The sequence below is a fragment of the Drosophila ficusphila genome, unplaced genomic scaffold (genome assembly GCF_018152265.1).
Source record: "Drosophila ficusphila isolate 14025-0441.05 unplaced genomic scaffold, ASM1815226v1 contig_580, whole genome shotgun sequence".
NCBI lineage: Eukaryota > Metazoa > Arthropoda > Insecta > Diptera > Drosophilidae > Drosophila > Drosophila ficusphila.
The window spans coordinates 854,623-861,367 of NW_025064510.1; the positions used below are offsets into that span (position 1 = coordinate 854,623).

Sequence of the window (6,745 nt, forward strand, 5' to 3'; positions counted from 1 at the left end):
CGACACGCATATTCTCGGTGGGACACTTCCACTTGTTGCGCTTGTGGAGCTCTTTCAGGTATTCATCCTTCCATCGAGCGCGGAATTGCTGATGGAGCGCTTTCAAGTGTTGCCACCTGTTTAATATTGTCTTAGATTCTCCCTTTACTTCGGGCTCCACTATGGATAGAAGAGGGCCGCCGACAAGAAAGTGCCCTGGTGTCAACGCTAGAAGATCAGTGGGATCCTCTGACATGGGAGATAGCGGTCTGGAATTTAGACAAGCTTCAATCTTCGCTAGCAGAGTGGCAAGTTCTTCAAAGGTGTATTTCCGCGTAGCTGTGCATTTATAAAACAATGCCTTGAAGCTCTTGACACCAGCTTCCCATAGGCCTCCCATATGGGGTGCTCCTGGCGGAATGAAATGCCAGTCGAGCTGCTGATGACTATACGCATCAGTCACAGACTCTTTAACGGCCTGGAGAAAATCTCGGGACAGTAATGTGGCAGCGCCAACAAAGGTCTTCCCATTGTCCGACTGCACTTGGCGAGGACACCCTCTTCTGGATACGAACCGAGCGAATGCCGCAAGAAATTTCTCGGTCGTCAGATCTGAAGTAGGCTCCAAATGGATAGCCTTGGTGGAGAAGCAAACGAAAACCAACACATACCCTTTAGTAATAAGGCAGGCTCTGCCAGTGTAATTCTTTATGTCGAAGGGCCCTGCGTAGTCCATACCCGTGTACGTGAATGGGCGGGAGAATGACACTCGTTCTCTTGGCAAATTTCCCATCATCTGACTTTGCAATCGCTTTTTGTAGATCACGCAGACCTTGCAGGCATTGATAACTGCCTTCACCAAGTTTTTGACTCTCGGAACCCAATATCTGGAACGGGTGAGACGTACCACCAACTGATTACCCCCGTGTAGCGTAATGAGATGGGTGAACTTTACCAGAAGCCGAGAGAGTGAACATTCGTACGGGAGGATTATCGGGTGTCGTTCATCGTAACGCAAACTTTCAGAGGCTGTGACACGGCCACATGCCCTTATCAGCCCCTCCTGATCTAGGAAAGGGTTCAAGGAGAGGATCGAACTGGAAGGGGGCACCGGAAGCTTCTGACTCAAGCAGCGATACTCGTTCGTTAAATACCTGCGCTGAGTGCAGAGAATCATGAGCCGCTCGGCGGCGACAAGTTCCTTGGCCTCCAGACGGATCTCTGAAAGCGGCGATTGTTTCTTGCACCGATTGATAAAACGCTGGACATACGCGAGGACCCGCAACGCTCTATCCAATTTGGAAAAACGATCAAGAAAGTCTTCGTTCGGAATATATGCTACGTGGGCTTTGACTGCTCGCTTTTCGATCTCGGTCACGGGAAGGTCGGTCCCCTGGCTAGGCCATTGGCTGCGTGGCTTTTGCAACCAAGTGGGTCCATGCCACCAGAGAGAACTACCGACAAGCTCTGGAAGGGCTACCCCTCGACTAGCCAAGTCAGCGGGATTATGTTCGGATTGAACGTGTGACCAGTTGGCTGCCTCTGTGGACTGAGTGATCTTCGTCACTCTGTTGGCAACGAAAGTAGTCCAATGGCAAGCTGGTTTTGCTAACCATGCCAACACAATGGTGGAATCGGTCCAGCAGTGGAGACTCGAATTCAGCATCGGCATGCTGGGAAGGATCGCTTCAGCCATTTCGGCTAGCAGTAAAGCTCCGCACAGCTCTAGGCGAGGAAGCGACACAGTTTTGACTGGCGCAACACGCGTCTTGGCGGTGAGCAGGTGTACCATCGTGGTATGTCCCATCTCTACGCGCACGTAGATCGCAGCGCCGTAGGCTTTCTGCGAGGCATCACAAAATCCATGATGCTCTAAGCGGAATTCTGGGCGAAAGGAAACCCATCTTGGAATCCGGACCTGATCAAGGACCGAATAGCTCTGAAGAAAACTGTGCCACCTTTGGCACAACTCCGATGGCAGCTTATCGTCCCACCCCAGCTCCTGAAGCCAAATCTCTTGCATAAAGATCTTGGCACACACAACACATGGAGCGAACCAGCCTGCTGGATCCAACAGTTTGGCAATTTGGGAAAGCACCTGGCGTTTTGTGGGGGAGATTTCTGTGGGTAGATCTGGGGGGACGAAGAAAAACTCATCGGACGTCGCTCTCCACCGTACACCGAGAGTCTTGGCTGTACTTTCAGTGTCGAGATCCAGGAAATCGCTGTTCAGAAGATGACCGGCTTGGATATGAGCTAACACCTCTTTGTTGTTGGACGTCCATTTTCTTAACGGAAAGCCCGCGGAGTCTAGGGCACTCTGTAACTCCTTTATTGTGAGCTGAGCATCTTCAGCAGAGTCAGCTCCCGAAAGGACATCGTCTACATACATTGCATTACGAATGACTTTGCTCGCTCTTGGATGGCTGAGCTGCACGTCAGTCGCCAGCTGTTGTAGGACTCGTATCGCCAGGAAGGGCGCACAATTAATCCCGAAAGTTACCGTCTTTAACTCAAAATCTCGAATGTACCCCTCGCTGTCTCGGAATAAAATGCGTTGGAACGGGGTATGCTTCGGGTCTACCCAGATCTGTCGATACATTTTCTCGATATCGGCACTGTAAACGTATCGGAAATATCGCCACTTCAGAATTTGAATGGTCAGATCGGACTGTAAGACCGGGCCAGCATGAAGGATATCATTTAGACTGACCCCATTGTCTGAAGGGCTGGAGGCATTGAACACCACACGAAGCTTGGTGGTCGTACTTTCCGGCTTGAGCACGGCATGATGCGGAAGATAATAACTCGCAGAATCATGGGTAGGAAAGACCTCTTTCATGTGGTTGAGATCGAGATATTCTTGAATGACGGTATCGTACTTAATTTTCTGTTGGCTGTCCCTTTTTAAACGCTGCTCGTTTCTTAAGAATTGAGCCAACGCGAAGGATCTGGAGTGTCCCAGGGCGGACTTTACGTTCTCTGGATCACGGAATGGAAGGTGTACGATGTATTTTCCACTAAAGTCTCTCGTGGTTGTCCGGAGGAAATTTTCCTCACAAGCCAAATCGGAATCTTTTGCCATTTTTATTGGCAGATCCTCCACCTCCCAAAACTTGGTGAGAAGTTGATCCAGGTTTGAATCAAATATATGGGAGATTCGAGTGGAGAAAGCGGAAATTTGCTCTTGCCTAGCAGCTGGTATTGGTCCGGTAAGGATCCAACCGAATATGGTCTCTTGACCAAGAAGAGAGCCACAGACGTTTGCTCGGGTGCCGCTTAGGAGTATAGAAGGCAGCAGATCAGCCCCGATTAACACGTCTATTTGTGCACTCTCATAGAATTTCGGGTCTGCCAAAGAAAATTCGGGAAGTTCCCGTAGGAAATGCTGCGGAATTGAGCAGGACGGAAGTTGACCAGCTAATTGCGGAAGGACATACGCCGTCGCGTCTAGTTGCAGGCCAGGCCTGGTCGGAGATCGAATTGAAAATTGGCAGAGTTTTTTGGACTCTGCTGCCAGTGTTTGGCTTAAGCCGGAGACTTGGGCTCGAATGATCTGATGAGGCAACTTAATCAAGTTGAACAGCCGCTCGGTCATGAATGTTGCCTCCGATCCAGAGTCGATCAAGGCACGAGCCTTGAAGGTTGATCCCAAATGGCAAACGTCAATAATGGCGGTGCCCAGCAAGACGGATCTATGACCCGTGGCAAGATAATTTTGCACCGTGGAGGTTGCGGCACTGGTAGTCGCTGGAGCGGTCGTAGTTGGTCTTGACCTGGGCGAAGAAGTTGAAGTTGGAGTCGAGAGCGTTGGAGACGCGTTACCTCGATGGAGAAGCGTGTGATGGCGGCCGCGGCACGTGAAGCAACTATGAGTGCTGTCACAGTCCCGTAGCTGATGTCCTCGTGCAAAGCAGTTCAGACACAGCTTTTTGCCTTTGATATACGCGGACCGCTCATCGACAGACATCCGGAGAAACCGTGCGCATGTCCGCACTGGATGGTTTTCTCGATTGCACAAGTCGCACCCTCTACCTCTGGGTACTACTCTTGCTTCAAAGGAGTGGATTCTGCGTGCCGTGGAATTAGAGGCTGCCGCTCTGGGCTGAGGCTGACTAGAGCCTGACGGACGGACATCATCTATGGCCTCTAGTGTCCTGTGACGCTCAGTGAGGAAGTTATTTAACTCCTGCCACGTGGGAACATCGACCTTGTTGTGGAGCGACTGCTCCCAGAGGGAAAGTGTCAACTTTGGAAGTTTGGAGGAGACCATATAAACTAATAGGCAATCCCAATTGTCGGTGCTAATATCGCTCGTTTCTAAAGCGGTAAGGCAACTCTGGATGGTGTCTTGAAGCTCTCGCAAAGCTGGCCCAGATTCCTGAGTGATGGACTGCACATTGAACAGTATTTTCAAATGACTGTTTACTAACAACCGTTTGTTTTCGAAACGCTTAGTTAGGTTATCCCAGGCTGAGCGAAAACCATCGTTAGTTAAAGGCGACTTTGCCACAATTGTGTGTGCTTCGCCACTCGTTTTGGAATTCAGGTGGAACAATTTCTCGACCGGCGTCAATCTTGGATTGTTAATATAGATCGCCGTGAAAAGGTCCCTAAACGTCGGCCAGCGAAGATAATCGCCGGTGAAGACCTCGGTATCACACGGAGGTAGCCGACAACCTGAAGGAACGTAGGTCTGGGACGGATCAGCTTGTGTTTGGGGGGTTCGTGGAGCTTGCGCAATAAGATCCTCTATATTCGCACCACACCTTTCGTAGACGCCGTAGCAATAATTATATTTCGCTCGGAGAATTGGCAAGCTGTCAGCTGCACTGTCTCCGGCTGAAATCAGGCGTACATTGCACTCATCGTACTCTTTTTTGATGCGCTCCCACAATGCTCGGACCTCTTCGCGTCGGATATTTAGCATGGACATGCTCGGGGGAGTCGGCGACGGAGTGTTGCATCTCGCTTCGAATTCACTGAGTCGATCTGAAACCTCAATGAATTGATTCAGCGCAAGATCGGACGCAGCTAGAGCCATTTTTGTCTCGGAACGAGTGAGCCTTGCTTGGGGAGAGGGAGTCTTACTGGAAGGTTTAGGTGTGGGCGGCTTGACAACAATTTTCGGAGTTTTTGTTGGTGGAATGGGAGATTTTTTATTCCCACCTTCACTGGACATGCCAAAAAACGAACCCTCGGTTGGAAAACGAGTGTACTGGTCGTGAGAAACAAATTTTAGACCTTTGTTGCTGGAATTGCACTCTTGAAAAAAAATTTGTATTTAGCTGACTTGTGGAATTTGTCTCGCTAGAGGGAGACGGTCTATGGAAGCGACGATAAATTAAAAAGGAATATATGCCCAGTGGAAACGGGGTATATTTAATATGCACAGGAGTGAAAAAAAACCCAGAATAATTAAATAATATTTATTCTTAATGTTATTAAGAATATTATAATTAGTATATTTATAATTCGGATATGTGATTATTATTTTGTGTGTGTTTTATTTATTTTAGAAAATAATACCAACTGTGGTACAGACAAAAAACCCAAAACGGGTAGTTTATTCGAAGAATGGAAGTTAATTATTTATCCAAAATAATTTATTTGCAAATATTTAATTTCTGAGCTATCAACAAACGGTGTGCCGTACGGAGTGACGTTCACACTTAAATTTTTTGGAACCAGACAAAGAAATAAATTTTATTTATTTTTAATTATTGTATGTTGTTGGACAAAAAAACAAATCAAATAATAAAAAAATTAATTTCCAATTATTTTGGTATTTTTAATTTTAATTTGACTGGAATATTAATTATGTGTTGTTATTGGAGTTGGAATTTATTTATTGCAGCTCAGAAATAATTTATTTTATCTTTGGAAAAAATTTATATGTTTAAGACCTTGCACTGGATGTCGTGCAACGGCTCCCTAATGGGTATGGGTGTATATGTGTATATTGGTATGCTGGATTTGGATATAAGTGTATATATGTATATATGTGCGTTTGTGCAGTTCGCGCTCACGCCAAAAAATGTTAGAAATAAAACACACTGCAGCCAACAAAGTTTTCCGAGTCGGTGGTGGATTTTAATTATTTATTTTATTCTACGCGGAGGCCGACGGAAAACTTTTAATGTTGGTATATTTTCGCTGTAGGAAGTAGAAAATATGTATGGAGTATATTGAATATATTTGGAGATATATTTATGTATGTGCGTTCGTGCAATTCGCGCTCACGCAAAAAAATGTTGGAAATAAAAAAACACACTGAAACCAACAAAGTTTTCCTTGTCGGTGGTGGATTGTAATTATTTATTTTATGCTACACGGAGGCCGACGGAAAACTTTAAATGTTGGTATATTTTCGCTGTAGGAAGTAGAAAATATGTATGATGTATATGGAATATATTTGGATAATTATGTATGTATGTATTTTTATTTTTGGCGGAAAATTTTATTAAAAAATATTGCCGGCGGGTATGTGTTGAGCTTTCGATTTTAATTAAGTGGACTGTATTGCAAGAAAAGGTGTGCAAAATATTTAGCGTAGGACTGCAGTGAAAAAAAAACACTTTGAAAATGGGGGCCCTTTTTCGGCAGAACACTTGGAATTTTTTCACAGAAATTATTTCTTCACTGTTCACTTCGAATATTTTGCACACTTTACACTTGTCGTTAAATTTTGGATTTTTCACTTTTATTCAATTTCGGAATTTGCACTTTTATTAAAGTTTGCAATTTTAGCTCTTTATTAAAGTTT

At 45.8% G+C, this 6,745-nt stretch overlaps 1 pseudogene; it reads right to left on the bottom strand.

Annotated features, from left to right (window-relative positions):
• Positions 1-215: 215 nt before the first annotated feature.
• Positions 216-5,165, bottom strand: LOC122320479 (annotated as a pseudogene).
• Positions 5,166-6,745: the final 1,580 nt, after the last annotated feature.